Genomic DNA, 19316 nt, shown 5'->3' with positions numbered 1-19316 from the left:
GCTCAAGTCCAGGAATATTCCAGCTACTTTTAATTTTTCATTAAGTCGTCTTGTTATGTCGTCGATCAAATATCTATTGCATCAGACGTTCCAACTCCTTTTTGATATCCAAACTGACGTCCATTCAACAACTTATTTGTATTAAGGTGAGTCATTAATTGTACTTTAATTAACTTTTCAAAAATTTTTGATAATATTGGGGGAAGAGCAATTGGTCTATAATTATTTATCAGATTTTGACAACTTCTTATACATAATTTTTGACATTAATATCAAAAATACCATTAATACATTTAAATAAATACGATAAGATCTCTGCCAATATGTCAATATTATCCTTAATTATTTTTGAGGGCATATCATCGTAGCCACTTGAATTTTTATTTTCCATTTTCCATTTATATGCAGTGAACACTCTATATAAGCAATTCATTTGAACCAATTTCAATAAAAAAAAGTCTTATTGGGAAAAGTTGCTTACAGGGAAAAAAATGAGTATAAAAATATTTACTGTCTGGAAATTTTTTTTACTTTTTTTTTACTTATTTCTTTTACTAACTTAACTGAGTAAATAAAATATAAAGAACGTTGCTTATTTAGAGCGTTCACTGATCTAAAACCTTTCTTGAGACCCACTCTATCCATTAATAAAAACAGCATGAAAATATAGTAGTATAGTAGTTTTTGAGTTGATCGCTAACAGACAGACAGACAGACGCAGCGGAGGACTTTGTTTTATAATATGCAGTGATAGATATGTAGTGATAGGTATGTAAAGCGCCGCCGAGCAATGACGGCGCCGTACTTATCTACGCATGACCCCATTTCTTTTACTGATAGAAATAAAAATTATCCCATATGTATCCCATAGAAGACAATATAACAATTAATTAAATATAGATAATATGAGTATTATATGTAGGTATATTATTTTTAAATTAATGTTTTTGTATTTGCACGTCGCTTTACAGCGACAATTATATTTTCTGTTATTCCTATCTGCGGTCGACTAGTAGATAACGCCAACGTGTTAAGTCCACCATTGACACTGTCTAGACGTATACAAGTTTATTAAATAAATAATTATATTAATAGAAGCGTCTTAAAATATACTAACTAAACTTTTGAACTTAGTATATTTTGACAGATAGGTAATGAATTTATATTCATATTTAATTTCTATTTTACATTTGAAAATTCCTATATGCAAAATTAAAATTTAAAACGTAATATGACGTGCGACGTCACCAACTTTATCGTTTTCTACACTTGAATCCCTTTCATTCGATGCCTATATTAAAGGGGTTCAAAAAAATACAAGATCCGCCATCTTGTGACAGCGGCTATTTCGAAAATATTACAGAACATAAAGTATGGAAAATTTCAGCTCAGTCAGATGTCAAGAAGTTGTTCCAAGGTTGGACTTAAACACAAACTGGCATACCTACATTGTACGTTAAATTATCTTCCCCTCTCCCCCCTATATCGGGAGAAAAGGGCTGGTAGTAATTGAGTCGAATGTCTCTATTGCTTACACACTATCAGATCGGAAGGGAAGGTATTATTAGTAATGCAGACTACCAGTTCCATTGCCAGCAATATACTCTGTCAGGTCGACGTCCACGTGGTCCCCTCTGGAAAGCATAGTGCTGAATTCCAAGTGTATTCATCAAGATGGGCTAACTAACTTGGCTTTTCATTCTCACCTATCATCCCTCACTGGTATACGCCGGCAGAGGCCGGCCTTTCTTTCTGATTGTGTTTTCTGTTAGCCGTGGATAGCCTTTACAGCTTCACCGAACGCGTATGCGGAGGCGAGGACAGACGGCACTCCGAGTACTCGAGAGTTCGACCCCCGTCTAGGGACGGCGAAGGGCCGGTACGTCGTGACGAACCTAATCGCGCGCGGACCGTGGGTCGCGTGGGATCTTCGTCCCCGCCGACGGGGACGGTGTATGCGGTATGCGGGTGTATCTGCGAGGCTCTTAACGAAGATTCTGCGGTAGGAAGGGAAGGAACAGGGGCCGGCGTATTCCCGGTAGCGCGGGCGGAGTTACCATTACATTAACATCCATAATATCATCGTAATACACTATCAGGTCGACCTCCATATTGTCACCTCTAAAAATCATCATAGTTAAATCTTTGCAAATTCGTCGAAATAGGCCAAATGACCTAACTTCATCCTAACCTATCATAATCCTTCATTGACGCCCCGCCAATAGGTACAATATACCGGAAACTAAACCGGTAGCACAGATCGGTTACCATTTTATTTTCATCCAACAACAATCTGTGTTTTTTTTATACCACTGAGGTGGCAAACAAGTATACGGCCCATCTGATGGTTAGTGGTTACCGTAGCCTATGAACAGCTGCAATACCAGAGGTATTGCGCGCGCGTTGCCGACCCTGAAGACACCTCTTTACCCCACTTTTGAAGAAAGGGGGTTCCATAAAAACCGACTTCAATTGTGACAAACGTAGTTATTTTGATTTAAAAATTACTACACCAATTTCGATAAAATCTCTATTAGGACCAATCTATAAGTATATTCTTGCAGATAATAAAATAATTTTTCAAATTTACAAAAAACAATAATTTTAAGAAATTGTTTTCTCTCTAAGTTTGTTTGTTTATTCCACCATGACGCAAATACAACTACACTAAATTGAATGCGATTTTCACAATCGTATTCTTAGAGATATAACTTAAAATCTAACATATATTTCATATAGTAGTATATTTATTTCCTTGATTTTTCTGCTTCTGAAAACCAAGCGTAAGAAGTAGCGAGTGTAAATTAGAAAATAAAAATATACATAAAATTTGTTCTAAAAAATAAACATAACAGATCTATTTAAATCCGAAATAACTTTTTAGAATAAATAATACTTACGTTGGAAAGATTGAAATGGATTATCAAAATACACTGTAAAATATGGAGAGAGATTTAATAACACATCTCTTTTGTAAATATAATTTCACAACAGAGTAATGATCACATAAATATATACTGTAGCTTATATGATATGAAAATAAACTATTTTTTTTTTTTATTAAATATCGTGTCACAAGAAATATTTTGTTAAAATAAATATAAAAACAATAAATACGTGTGGTTAAAATGATGTCAAACTGTTGAAAAAAAAATGATAACTTTATCGTTTTTTTTTTCAATATAATATCTAGCTAATCACTTTGATACTAAAATATTGCATATCTTTTTATTATGTTCAGATTAGAATGGAATGTATATAATTTATTTTATTAATATAAATTAAAAACAACGCTGCAGTGTCCCAGTCCTTTCCGCAACTGCAGTGTCCCCCCCTTTCCTTTCCAAAAAAAGTCCCTTGTTCCTCTCTTTTACCAATTTCCTTTACGCATTGCCAACGTTCCCTTCCTGTTTTCCTCAATCCTTTCCCCCATACCGTAGGTGGCGGAAATCAACAAAGGCATTCCCAAAGAGGGTTGACGTCAGGCAGGCGGCCGGGCGTAAGACAAGTCATAAGCCAAATCTGTTCGTAATATGAACAAAACCATATTGCGCCGACCCCAAATAATAATTGGGATAACAGTAGAAAGATGATGATGATGATGAATATAAATTAAAAAATATATATTTTACCAGACATATTATATTTTTCTTTGTACAAAAGTCGATTGCTTGAGTACCTCTGTCCCATTCGTGTTTCTACCGTGAAGCAGTTGTGTTTGCATGGCTGTGTTTCGGTTTGAAGGGTGGAATATGGTAGTGAATATACAGAGTACAGAGGCATAACACCTGAGTCCTCAGGAATGGCAGCACATAGGGAGAATCATGGGCGAAACAGTATACTCTATTATGTCAGTTTTACTGCTCATGTCTATAGGCGACGGTTACCACTTTCCATCAGGTAGGCCGTCAGCTTGCATGTCATTCTATGTTGTATAAAAAAAATTCAAATTCTTAACTGTAATGAAAATAGAAATTTAATAAATTTAATAAACTATTTAAGAAAAATTAAAAAGAAAACAGGAAGGAATTACCTATTAGGTAGTGTAGGCAGTTGCCTAGGAATCCCACCATCGGCCAAGAGCATCGCCTACCCAGACATTCTCGGTTTCAGTTCTTAAAAAGAAAATTAGATTTAAAGAAAAACTTTTTTTATATTACATTGTCATCATGTTAGGCGTAAGTACCGACTATATGGAAATCCGCATTTATCACACCTGTGCATAAAAAAGGCTCCAGAACTGAAATTGAGAATTATAGACTTATTTCCAAACTATATCATATCTCTAAAACATTTGAGAAATTAGTATATGAACAGCTATACTCTGCTATTAAAGTGTCCTTGAATGATTTTCAGCATGGCTTCTTAAGGGGACGATCCACTGTATCAAATTTAGTACTGTTAAATGAATATCTTACAGATGCTATGGATAGTGGGCATCAGGTTGACGTCATATACACGGATTACAGCAAATGCTTTGATCGAATTGATCATAGTTTACTCATATATAAACTTCAGTTGATTGGTATTAGAGGTGACCTCCTTAGATGGCTGACTTCATATATAGGGAACCGATCGCAGATTGTCGTAGTCAATAATTATATGTCCAGTTGGATATACATATGTACCGAGTGGAGTACCGCAGGGTTCCCTGCTTGGGCCGCTATTATTTGCTATTTTTATAAATGATATCGTCAATTGTTTTCATAACTCCCAGCTTCTGTGTTTTGCTGATGATATGAAAGTATTTAGGACCGTATCCTCACTAAGCCTTCAATCTAATTGTATTGTTAATAATGTAGACATCAACCCCACTAAATATTTTATGGTCACATTTACACATAAATCCAAATTAGTTGATACTAAATACAATCTTAAAAGTCATGAACTTCAGAAAAAAACAGCTATAAAAGGTTTAGGTGTTACTCATGATGCGAAATTGATTTTTGACGGGCATATCGACGATATTGTTACTAAAGCTTCACAGGCACTCGGATTCCTAATGCGCAGTTCAACTTATTTTCAGCAAGCCAAAACCTTAAAAATTCTATATTGTTCATTAGTTAGAAGTAAAGTGGAATACACCTCACAAATTTGGAATCCGAGATATAAAACTTATATATCTCGCCTTGAAAATATCCAGAAAAAGTTTATTCGTTTCTTTGCTTATAGACTACATGATAGATATGATTCTTCTGACTATCTTGAATTGTGTAAAAAAACACCACTTTCTCTCACTCGAAAAGCGCAGAAATATCGCTGAGATTGTATATTTTTTTTTTTTTTTTTTTTATGGAACATATGGCAAACAAGCTGACGGCCCACCTGATGGAAAGTGGTAGTCGCCTATAGACGCTGGACATAACAGAGTATACTGATTGCCCATTCCTGAAATATTCTCTGTACAAAAATTAAAACTAAACACAACTGTTCACGGTTGAAATACGAATGGGACAGAGGTACCCAAGCAATCGACTTTTGTACAAAGTCTCCCTCTGGTAAATCTGATGAGGATAGCTACCGCTGAGATTGATTGCCCTGAAATACTACAAAAATTAAAACTAAATGTACCAATTAAGTCTAGAAGGCATAATTCTACTCTATTTGTCCCACTAGTGTCATCGAATTATAGACAAAATTCGTTACTTTGGCGAGCTAGCAACAACTTTAATACTGTTTCTAAAACTCTTAATATGGATCTATTTTCGAAAAATATAATATCAGTGAGAGATCAAGTGAGTAGGCAATAAAAATATTTTTTGAATAACTATTGGCATATTTTAATCAAATATTGAATAATAATTAATTACCTATGGATATAATAATTATTTATAATAATTAATATAATTTTTAATTTAATTTAATTTCTACTTTGTATTTTATTCATCATTATTTTATTTTTTGTTTTCGTTCCTCTTGTTTCTTCGTATATATATAATTATTTTTTGTTAACTCCTATTTTTGTTGCTTTGTGTACAGCGCTTTGTATTTATATTGTTGCTACTTGTGAAAACCTATTAGTGGCTTATTTTGTGATCCTAAACTGTATCTTTTTGTTCTAGTGTAGCCCTGGTTTTCCTATGAATAAATAAATAAATAAATAAAACACTAACTGAAACGCAAACTTTATTTTGTCCTAATAAATCACTTATGTATTACGTATTTTTTTCTATTTTTTTAACAAGTTAAAAATTATTCTCTGTCCTAAATTAGAGTAAACTTGCTAGTCAACCCGTTTCGAAGATAAACTTGCTTACAGGTCAGTTGGTCCATGGTAATGAATTCATTATTTCATAATATCTCATAAACCGCATGGAGATCCACCTAGATGGGTGTTTTGTGGGTGTATTGCTAACAATGGGATGCTAATTCCCATGACTAACAATACATTCCCCTCACACGGACGGAGTTTCCGTTCCATTCTCGTTATAAGAACCCTACATATAGATATAGAGATAAATTATTATTAATATTACTATCTAATGATGCTGATAAGGATTTATCATTTTACCGGACATACAAATTTCCGAGTAATGATAAGAAGGTAAGCCCGGATAGAAATTAAGTCATAAATGCTTGAACGTTATATTATTTTACCCAACTAACATTACCGTTGTCTTCGTCTTTGCAGTAATCTTTTCATTCACATGCCTGCTTATAGCACAGACTTTTTTTTTTTACAACGCAGGGGGCAAACGAGCATGCGGCTCACCTGATGGTAAGTGACTACCGCCGCCCATGATCACCCACAACACCAGCGGCATTGCAAGTGTGCTGCTGGCCTTTTAAAAAGGAATATACTCTTTTCTTGAAGGTTATGATGTCGTATCGGTTCGGAAATACTGCTGCTGGAAGTGACTTCAGGGTATTAAACATTTATTGTTTATATAACAACACGTCTGTTTTTTTTTTTAATGTTTTTTTTTATTATTATTTGACAAAAAACACAAAGTTACAAACACAAGATACAATGGCCCCCACACTAGGCGAACCTGTATCGTGGGCACCCGACAAAGGTTAACAAATCACAAATGTGTTGTAATAAAAAGTACATAGTGGGCGGGTATTAATATAAAAAGGAATATAAAATTGAAATAGTGAAATAAGTAATAAAATCAACAATATAAATACACAAGCAATTATAAAACACTAATAATATATGCCCTTAAGAGAAACGAAGTTGAGTAAATGAATGTGGGAATGTTCGTGAGTATGTGTGAATGTGTGTTGTGTAATCCATGTGAAAGATGTGTACTGTATGTTATTACTCTCCAGACCATAGTTCCTCGGTTGCCCCGTAACATAGCGATAAAAGATTATTATTTAATTTATGTTTTATAATATATGAACCATGACCTATCAGTGGACACACTTTGTTAATTTTATAGTACATTGACGGAAATGCAAATGCACCAAAACGGCGGGCAAAGGAAGATCTGATGGTAGGAATGTTCAGCTTGAGCCTCTTGAAATGTAACAAGGAAGAGTGATCAACACTTTTGTGATATAAAGTGATGTTAATGGAAGAGTTACCCTGCCTGCGCTATCAGTATATACTGGCAAGGCACCACTGAGGGATGATAGGTGAAGATGAAACAGGTCAGTTAGCCCATCATGACAAATTCACTAATAAATCGAATCACGATGGTTTCCAGAGGGAAACGCGAGTAGGTCGACCTGATAGAGTATATTGCTAGTAATAAACTAGCTAATTCCTATTATTAACAATCCTCCTCGATCGACCGGTTGGCCACACCTGCCCTGTAGCAACTCTCTAGTCAGTAAAGTACATTAGTGGATAGTATATATAAATTTTTTGTACAACTTAGTATGGCAAACAAGCTGACGGTCCACCTGATGGAAAGTGATAACCGTCGCCTATAAACATGAGCAGTACCATGGACATAACAGAGTATACTGTTTTGCCCATGATACTCCCCATGCGTTGCCATTCCTGAGGACTCAGGTGTTATTCCGTCTGTACCCAGTAATTTCACGCCATATCCCACCCTTCAAACCGAAACACGGCCATGCAAACACAGCTGCTTCACGGTATAGTAGTGTATGATAGTATATTACATGTTACTGTATTAGACAGATTGTATATAGATAGCAAATTTGATTTTATCAAATTACTTTTGTATTATTGAATAAAGATATCGTAAAATTAAATTTACTATCAGAATTTTATATCCGACAGTTGTTATTATCTGAACCTCGTTAGTCATTAGCAGGATTTGTGCGAATAAAGACAAATAAATATAATAAATACATAATATATTATTTTACTAGCTATTTCCTGTGGCTTTACATGCATGAATCAGTATATAAAGTATCCAATACTCGCAGTATGGTCCCGGCATAGAATAGGCTACCCCATTCTTTCCCGTTGGTATTGTAAGAGACGGCTAAGAGAACTTAGTGGTAAAGGGATGGCCAGCAGATTCCCTCTTTTTTAAGAAAAACAAAAATCACACTGCTGTTGCCGACCTGCTTGCCAAATATGGCCAACTACTGGCAAGACTCCCCTTTAGGGAAGGCTATGTTCAGCAAAGGACAGTTAACGATTAATACAACAACAGACATCGACTAATTAGACATTTACTATATTAGTAAAATATATAATATATATATTGATAAACACTCTTGAGGTCATTATTCAAGTCTTCCAGGGATTCCCCCATAATTATTATATCATAAGCAAATCAAAGGTGAACAATGTATTCGCTATTGATATTTATATCGTATCTTCGAAAACATCTTCCAATGCAGCTGTGAAAAAATTCGGGGATATGAAGTCACGTTATCTTATATCTTTTTTTTCACAACTTAGAATGGCAAACAAGCTGACGGCCCACCTGATGGAAAGTGGTAACCGTCGCTTATAGACATGAGCAGTACCATGGACATAACAGAGTATACTGTTTCGCCCATGATACCCCCCATGCGTTGCCATTCCTGAGGACTCAGGTGTTATTCCTCTGTACCCAGTAAATTCACGCCATATCCCACCCTTCAAACCGAAACACAGCCATCCAAACACAACTGCTTCACGGTAGAAACACGAATGGGACAGAGGTACCTAAGCAATCGATTTTTGTACAAAGTCTCCCTCCTCTATCTGCACTGGGATGGGTTGTGTACTCTGGTTCTGTACCCGGTAGAGATCGTAGCCTTACTATACATACACTTCAACACTTCGATATACCTATAGTCAATAAGTTTATAGAAACAGAATAAGTTCACTATTGTAATCTTGTGGAGGAAACAATAAAGAGTATCTATCTATCTATCTATCAATCTGGCACCGCTGGAGGCACTGTAGTACCGCCCATGTCTCGACCAAATCAAAGGCTTTCTGATAGTCCATAAACGCCAGGTATAGTGGTAAATTATACTCTTCGGTCTTCTGTAATAATCTGCCGTAGCGTATGTCTTTAGGATATCAGCATGTTCTGGAAATCGTCGAGTTTACGAAGTTTACTCTCGAAAACGAAGATTCAGTTCAAAAGGGATATCAGTCTATAGTTATTCGATAAGATTTTGGCACCCTTCTTGAAAAACAGGATTATCACACTTCTACTCCACGCCTCGGATGTATCATCATTATGGATGACGAAATTAAATAGCCTCTGAAAGACTACAAGTATCGGATCTTCACCAGCTCTCAAAAGCTCTACAGTAATTCCGTCCACTCCCATTATCTTGCCGTTTTTAAACTGTTTGAGAGCTATTTCAAACTCGTAAAATCTGACGTCCGGGATATTGTATCTTGCGGGGGAACTTTAGCTCTTTGGTCGTTATTTACATCTATATGCAGTGTTAAAGACGATTGTCCATAAAAATTCTCACTTAAAATCTTATATAAGGCGGAAATAATATCACCGGTGTAGGTCTTGAACTTTATCAGTTAACTTTGCCCAATATTCGCCAAATTTCTGACAAATAATTTGGAGCCTTGATGTACCTGTTCAATATATCTAGTCTTGAACTAGAATATGTCAAACTGTAAACACTTGGGAAATTGCCTATATTTTAACGTAAACGTTACAGACTGGGACCATGGTTCTCGCCGTTTTCTCATAAGATTTAGAATGCGATCAGAGAGTTTTTCAGTTCGTTTTGAATAATGCGGCTTATAAAATTTAACTCCTACTGCTTGGGCAGTTTCCATTTACTTATCGCCCGCTGTTACACAGTTTACCAGTTTAATTTTTATTTACCTACCAATAAAATTCCTAGAAATGTACGTTTATCCGATTAATATTTATTTTATTAAATCGAAACCAAATTATGTTATCACCAAAGATATGATAATCCATTTACATAACCAATACCTGAAGGTATTGGTTACGTAAGGAGAACCAATAGCAATATCTTTTTTTTTATATACTACTTAGAATAGCAAACAAGCTGACGACCCACCTGATGGAAAGTGATAGCCGTCGCCTATAGACATGAGCAGTACCATGGACATAACAGACTATACTGTTTCGCCCATGATATCCCCCAAGTGTTGCCATTCCTGAGATCTTAGGTGTTATTCCTCTGTACCCAGTAAATTCACGCCATATCCCATCCCATCTTCGCCTATAGAATTCAATGACAGCTACATTCCTTACATAGAGCACCCATTTTTTTTAATGGGTGAAAATGACATGGTAACCCTGCCTGTGCTATTGGTCTACACTGGCGGGGTACCAGTGAGAGGTGATAGGTGAGGATGAAAAGGCAAGTAAGTCAGTTAGCCTATCATGACGAGTTCCACGACAAATTAGTCACGATAGTTTCCAGGGGGAATCGCGTGGAGGTTGACCTGATAGGGTGCATTGATAGCAACGGGGACTAACCCCTCCATTACTAACAATCCCTTCCCCCTTAAAGCACCCATTTAAGGACATCCATCCTTACAATTTTTTTTTATAATTGTGTAAAATGAGTATTTTTTCTTATCTTTAGGAGCTTTAACGTTATTTATTATATATTTATTTTATTATAATTATTATTATATTAATTTAGGAGCGTTCACGCTCACTTTTTATCTTTATCCGAGCAGTAAGTGCTTTATATTATTCCCAAATTCGTGTATAATATAGTATATATCATATATGTGTAAGTATATTTGTTATTTATATATATTTATTCGTTTATATATGTCATTTTAGTATATATGTATATCAATAATTAGTAGTAAATCATTTCAGTATTCTGACACTTCCCTATGGTTGACTGGGATATAAAGCATTTAGCATTAAGTCCGCCATGTACACATAGTTGTACTAATGAATAAATAAATAAATAAATTAACGGCTCGACCAATTGTCTTTAAATTTAGTATACAAATGAAACGGAGAAATGCGTAACTTACTATATATCCCAGTCAATGAATATATTTTACGTATTTTCGAGTAAAAACCAGTAATATATATTTTTATGATATTTCTACAGGACTGTTTCAGTGTGGACGAAGCATTACTAAAAGTGACATAAAGGATGTAATTTTACTAAAGGGCAAAGGTAATAATAACACAATAGTTACGGAGTTTACAAGAAACATCCTAAAGGATGATATTATTAGAAATGCCCGAATATATAACAGACAAAATCCTAATAAAAGACTAAGTTCTGGTGATATTGGATTAGCTGGAGAATCAAAGCCAATTTACGTATCTGAAGCGCTTACCAATAGGAGTCGCACACTATTTTCTCTGGCTCGTAATGTAGCAAAATCGGAACAGTACAAATTCTGCTGGACAAGCAATGGAAAGGTGTATATTAGGAAAACACAAGAATCGTCCTTAAAAATTCTGTATAAAATTCGATTTCTTAAATAATAATAAATTAAATTCCAACATAGATAAAATATCAACAGGCATGTCATATTTATGCGATCCTGAAACCTGTAAAACAATAATAAAGTCAGAACAGGATTATGATTATAATATTAAAGTCTTGACTCAAAATATAAGGAGTATATCCTGTAACTTCTCAAAATTTGAAGTCTTCCTTTCTAGGTTAGAAATAGAGTGTGAACTTTATATACTAACTGAAACATGGAATAGAAATTTATCTAATTTTCCTACATTAAAGGGCTATGATACGTACTACTCTAAAAAAAATTATAATTAGAATGATGGTATCGTTGTGTATGCAAAAGTAGGTTTCTGTTGTAATGTAAAGGAACAAGAACTATTTGACGCAACATGCATGATTATTATAGTAAACCCAGTTATAATAGCAATTTATAGATCACCCTCACATAGAAATATTTATAACTTTATTACGTCACTTAATAATATATTAATTTCATATTCGAAGTATAAAAATATTGTAATTACCGGGGATGTTAATATTGACATTAAAATGGATAGTGAAGACCAAAATTCCTTCGATTATTTAAATTTGTTGGCAAGCCATGGACTCTTATCTGGTCATGATTTTCCTACTAGAGGTAAAACTGCATAGATCATGTTATGCTCAAATGTAGGTTACCGGCAACTACTGTTGTGTTTTCCTCTCCTTTAACCGATCATTCTCCAGTTCTAACTACTATCAAAGTAAATAATAAACTCGAGAAAACTCCGCGTAACTATGCTAAGAACAAAATTAACTACAATGCTATCATCGCTGAATTAGAGAAAACGGATTTTGAAGACATTTTAAAATCATCTGATGCAAATTGGGCGACAGATATGCTTATTAAAACTCTGTCAGAACTAGTTGCAAAACACACACATAAAATTTTTGCTCCTAGAAAACAATGGTGCCTCAAACCATGGATTACACCAGGTTTATTACGCTGTATTAAAAATAGGGACAGGATGCACATGCGAACAAAAAGGACCCACGAACTTAATATTAAACAGAACCTACAATAGGTACAAAAATTTTTGTAATGATTTGTTAAAAAGATTAAAAACAATTTATGAACAAGATGAACTAAAAAAACACATTAAAAATCCTAAAATGACGTGGAAGATTATTGATAATATAACAAATAGAAATACCATAAAGTCACCTCAAACTAATTTGCTTAAAATAGAACAAACCCCTGAGAAAGCTGTAGAACGTGTAAATAACTACTTTGCCAATGTTGGATGGAACCTAGCAGATAAGCTACTGAAAAATTCTGATTTTTGTTATTATAATGGAGACATAGTAAATCTTAATGAAAATAGTCCTGTAAATTCCATGGTTATGCTCGAAACTACAGAAGATGAAGTAAATTCAATAATTCTTGATTTAAAAACTGATTCAGCAATGGGACACGATAATATTCCTACTAGACTGCTAAAACTGGCAAAAGACATTTTGGTGCCTTTGCTTACGCATATTTCTAACCTGAGCCTAAGTTCAGCTACCTTTCCCAACGTATTTAAAACATCAATAATACATCCCATATATAAGGGGGGAGATGGTGATAATGTGAGCAACTACCGTCCTATTTCATTGTTACCTGCAATGTCTAAAATTCTTGAAAAAATTATAAATAGGAGACTATTGTCTTACCTTAATGATAATAATATATTGTCAACAAATCAATACGGATTTAGACCAGGAAAGTCTACTAAAGACGCTATCTCAGAAATGTCTGAATTTATAGCTACTCACTTAGATGCAAAAAATAAGTGTGTTGGTGTGTTTCTGGATCTTGCCAGGGCTTTTGATACTGTTTATGTCCCCACTCTTTTAAAGAAAATGGAAATATGTGGAATTCGTGGTAAAGTGCTTGATTTGTTCAAAGATTATCTCAAAAACCGTAAACAAATAGTTAAAATTGGTGATTATTATAGCCCTAAAGCTGATATATCCCATGGAGTCCCACAAGGTAGTGTCCTCGGTCCTACCCTTTTCTTACTTTATGTCAATGATCTCTGTAATTTATTAATTCAAAATTGTAAAGTCTTCACTTATGCTGATGATACTGCTTTAATTTTTTATGGGAAGACATGGGAGGAGACGAGAATCCTAACTGAAAAAGGACTTCAAATAGTGGCTCAATGGTTACAGATTAATCTTTTAATACTAAACATCTCTAAAACAAAATATGTTACTTTTGGCATTACAAAAAGATTAATTCCCACAGAACAAAATTTTCACATAAAAATACATAAATGCTTCAATGATATTACGACCGCAAATAACGACAGCTGTGACTGTGTTTACATATGTAAAACAGACACCATTAAATACCTGGGAGTTATACTCGACGAAATAACGTGGAAACCTCATATTGACCTGCTATCATCACGAACACGACGACTTATTTATATTTTTAAAACATTACGACATATAGCAGATTCTAAATTAATTAAAATAGTTTATTTTGCATTAGTTCAGTCAATATTAAGTTACTGTATAGCTACTTGGGGTGGAGCACGAAAAACACATTTATTAAAAATAGAGCGAGCACAGAGAGCAATACTAAAAGTAATGACCTTCAAACCTTTTCGATATCCCACTATAGAATTATACGCAGATACTGATGTGCTAACCATTAGACAAATGTTTGTAAGAGATACAGTGTTGTCCCAACACCTAAAAACTCCATTTAGCATGGATTTGATGAAACTTCGTAGAAAAGATGTTTGCCAAAGTATTCCCTTCAAAAGTTATTTTATTAATAAATTTCAAATATACCTCGGTCCTATGCTTTATAATAAAATTAATAAAATTATCGATATAAATCACCTCAATTACTTCAAATGTAAAGAAATTCTAACAGTATGGCTAAAATCATTAAATTACAATGATATTGAAAATCTTCTTATAGCAGTAAAATGACATGAGTACATACACATACAACCGCACACATATACAAACATCACACACACCCATACACATACACACACACATAAACACAATACATACCATTTTATATACATCTCTTTATTAAATAGTATGAAATGTAACATTAAAAATATACACCTTAAACAAGCAATATATATATATTTATATACATCTACGATATACTATTATTATAAACAAATTTAAGATTAACCGTACATTAAAATATACAAAGATAAAATTAAAAACTATATTATTTTAGTTTGTTAACTAACGTTATTATATTGTTTGTGTTCGTGGTTATTGTGGTCGCGCTGGGTCACTTGTAAACCTGTTTACGAGCTGCAAATGGATTGATGACAATGCAATTCATTTATATTTTGTACAAGTTCAAATGTAAATCTACCCACGCAATTGCAACATTTTAATTTTTACCTATTTGTCGCTGGAAAATATAAGTAATGATACAGGCTCGGCCTAGTATAGATGCTACTGGTAAATCATATGTATTATGCGTATTTAACAAAAATGTAATAGTTTATAAGAAGAATAACTGTAACTACTTTGCAAGTTAGAGTCAATAAAATATATTATTATTATTATTATTATTAATTGATTTTAAAACGGGGAGTTACCACTCAGTGAATTGTGATAAGACAGTTAGTAACTCACTCACACTAACTGTAATACCGCCAGTATATCTTGTACAAAAGATAAAATTGTCACTTCGAACTTTAACCAATTATTGTATTATTATTATGTTATGTACACCATATCATCATGATACTCATACACACACTACTTACAAATGTATAGTTATTAAGGGGAAAGGGATTGTTAGTAATGGAGACTGAGAATCCCATTGCTAGCAATATACACAAACCAGGTCGACCTCCTCGCGGTTCTCCCTGGAAACTTCATGGTTAATTCCTGATGAATTCATCATGATGGGCTAACTGAGCTGTTTTCATTCTCATCTATCACCCTTCACTGGTGCTCCGCCAGCGTATCCCGTTAACGCAGGCCCCCCCACCCATCAAAAAAAAAAATTTGAAGATGTTTTAATGCCTGCCATCCCTCGCCCTCTCTTAGTCGCCTCTTACGATGGGAATGCTATGTACAAGTACCTAACTTATTATTTTAGGGAAAAAAAGATTGTTAGTAATGAGAGAGAGATGTTGCTAGAATATTCCGTATCAGGTTAACCTCCACGTGGTTGCCCTTGGAAACCATCATACTAAATTCTAAATTCATCACCTAACCCGATTTTCATTCTCACCTATCATCCCTCACTGGTTGACATTTCATTATCATTTATTAAGTAGGAGGAGAAGAAAAGAACCTATTCTGTAGGAGGAGAAGGGATTGTTAATAAAGGTGATTAGTATCCCATTGCTAGCAATATATCAGGTCGACCTCCACGCGGTTCCCTCTGGAAATCATCGTGATTGATTCATTGTTAAATTCGTCACGGTGGACTAACTGACCTGGTTATATCCTCACCTATCATCCCTCACTGGTGTCCTGCTAGCATATACCGACAGCGCAAGTAGGGTTGCCATTCCATAATCATACATTAAAAAACCTATTATGTAATAATGCGGAAAATTAAAGGTGCATTAAGTGTAGACATAAATTACTGTGAAGTGGCGTTCAACAAGTTTCCAACAAGGCAAATTAATAATAAACTTTTTTTATGCAACTTACAATGGCAAACAAGCTGACGGCCCACCTGATGGAAAGTGGTAACCGTCGCCTATATACTGTTTCGCCCATGATACCCCCCATGCGTTGCCATTCCTGAGGACTCAGTTGTTGTCGAATGTTGACGAATGGGACAGAGGGCCCCACGCAATCGACTTTTGTACAAAGTCTCCCTTGGTAACTTTTCTTTATACCACAAAAGACGCAGACAAGCATACAGCCCGCTTAATGGTAAACGATTGTTGTAACCTATAAACGCCTGCAACACTAGGGGCACAGATAATAAAATACTATAATAATAATACTTTATTATTCAGACTACAATTTGGTCTATGCTGTTTGTAACAATTTCCTTACAATGTTTCTAGCAAATAAATTTCATTTCATTTCGTTTCGTTTCGTTTCGTTTCGTTTCGTTACAAACTATGTTTAAGTAAACATTAATTAGAGCAATTCACTCAGATATGAGCCAGCCGACTAGAACAGCATCTGAATGAAATGCCCTATTATGGGCGAGTTATATTTCTCTCCATATATACTAGGCTCATACTATGCTAGGGGTGTCTGTGTTTAAAAACCCATACTGTAGTCTCTAGGGAAAACCTCGGAAGGGAGTTCACTATTCAACATATTATTATAATAATAATAATTTATTTATTATAATGTATCTCATGTAGAGTACACAAAACCCGTTTGAATGTAGCAAAATTATATTGATAGGTAGTTAATATATAAGCATGCATTGATGTCAATTTAGATGTCAGATTATATTTAATTATTTTACATATAATTGTTTGTTTTTAAATATTGACGGATATTAGAAAGATATATAATATACTTAATATAAAATAATAAAAGATGATTTGTTTTTATGGGATAAATGACGAAATTCTTTGGTAACAAACAAAAAAATTACGACGAAATTGAAAATATTTTTTTTTAAATCAATTAAGCACAAGTAAATTCATTATTACTTACTTTACTACTTATATTTTACTTTTTTTTCTATATGCATTCTTTTATCTCTTTTTATTGTCTATGTCTGTTGTTATCTGTGTGCTGTAAGTAATGCAAATAAATTATCTATCTATCTAATGCTACTTAACAAATTAATTTCGTATAAATGTAAACGTTAATGGGAAAATAAATTATGTTCATAAATAAACAATACCAAATATAATCTCCAAATATAATAATAAAAGACAGATATGCGGTGTGAGAAGGATGGATAAGATTAAGCGATTAAATATGTATCTCACAGGAAATTTTATTTTGCAATAGCGCCAGTCACAAATAATGTAATTTTTTTGTTTTTTTGATGGGTGAAAATGGTATGGTAACCCCGCCTGCGCTAACGGTATACGCTGGTGAGGCATCATTGAGGGATGATTGGTGAGGATGAAAAGGCAGGTCAGTTAGCCCATATAAGAAGGAATAGTAGGAATGGAACCCTCAAACTCAGGGAATCCAAACCATTCGTTAGCATGGAATCGTCGACAATTCGAACCGCTCGACGCTATATAGAATCAAGTGAAAGGAGCTAATATTGGGGTGCTCCTGCCCAAAGATGTGAGCAAAACTCCATATGTGGGCGAATTTGGGCTTTGTTAAGCAGGAGTCTATGCTAAGAAATGAAATGCTCCCTTCTTTCCCTTCCAAATGACTCCTGAATTAAACGTCGTTCGAAATATCAAGTCCAAGAACCCAATGCTCTCAGACGCTTTAAGAAGATTATCCAAGAATCTAGGTACCACAACAAACGGGGCTTTCTTTGCAGTAAATGCACTGATCTGCATCTTTGAGAGGTTAAAAGACACCAAATTACGTTTACTCCACTTCGAAATACGCCCCAAAGATGCCTCAGGGTCAAGCATTAACTGTCCTCTACTCCCTCCCGATACAGTTCGTAGGATATTAGTACTACTTTTATAAGTCACAAGTACTGTCATCCGCAAAATAATAAACGCTGAAACTTGCAGCATGTCGTTAATATGCTGGATAAATAGTGTGAGTGACAGTACAGAGCCTTAGGGTACTCCAGCGTTAATGATATAGGAGCATACGCCGTTTTTACAGACGCTAATGCTTCGCCCAGACAGAAAACTAGATATCCATCTGCACAATTCCAATTGCACAAGTCGGCAATGTGCACGTGACACCCCTAGTGTTGTAGGCGTCCATAGGCTACAGTGTTCTTTTACCATTAGACGGATGGTATGCTTGTTTCCCACCTTTGTGGTATGAAATGAAATGAAATGAAATGAAATGAAATGAAATGAAATGAAATGAAATTTTATTTGCTAGAAACATTGTAGAAAAGGTGTTGCATTTGTGAAGTTTATAAGATGTCCATTATGTTTCGCCACATCAAATGGCATGCAAATATTAATTATTGAATTTATCCATTTTCTATTTTATACAGGTACATCATATATTTAATTCTCAATTACATATACAATAAATCACTATTAGTACGAAGTGTCACTTTGGTCATGCATTACAAACAGTCAATAAAGCTACTACAAATAATAAAATGATAAAAATGTCAAATAAAATTAAAATTACAATTTAAATTTCAACTAAGTCAATGTCACAGCATTTATATTTTACAAAAACTCATTAATATTGTAAAAATTATTTTCTATTAACCATGTTTTCAATTTTAATTTAAAATAATTTAATGGCAATTCTCTTATTTTTTTTGGTATCCTATTATAAATTCGAATAGCCATTACACCGCAATTTTGTTGATGCAGCGTTGACTTACAGGTGGGTAGTTTCAGTTGTGTGGGGTCTCTGGGTGTGAATTTATTATATTCTGTCAT

The 19316-nt window shown here is 34.3% G+C and overlaps 1 protein-coding gene and 1 pseudogene across 1 annotated transcript in view; both read right to left on the bottom strand.

The window, feature by feature from the left end:
- LOC113521026 (mucin-22-like) overlaps positions 1–3139 on the bottom strand; it is a 19449-nt gene extending 16310 nt beyond the window's left edge. Inside the window, exon 1 of the mRNA XM_052892621.1 lies at positions 2901–3139. The gene's annotated coding sequence lies outside the window, so the exon portion shown is untranslated. The remainder of the gene's footprint in view (positions 1–2900) is intronic.
- Positions 1786–19316, bottom strand: LOC128200167 (uncharacterized; annotated as a pseudogene).

Source organism: Galleria mellonella, unplaced genomic scaffold (genome assembly GCF_026898425.1).
Source record: "Galleria mellonella isolate WM207_F2 unplaced genomic scaffold, CSIRO_AGI_GalMel_v1 utg15948, whole genome shotgun sequence".
NCBI classification, from domain to species: Eukaryota; Metazoa; Arthropoda; class Insecta; order Lepidoptera; family Pyralidae; genus Galleria; species Galleria mellonella.
This window is presented reverse-complemented; position numbering and strand designations above follow the sequence as displayed.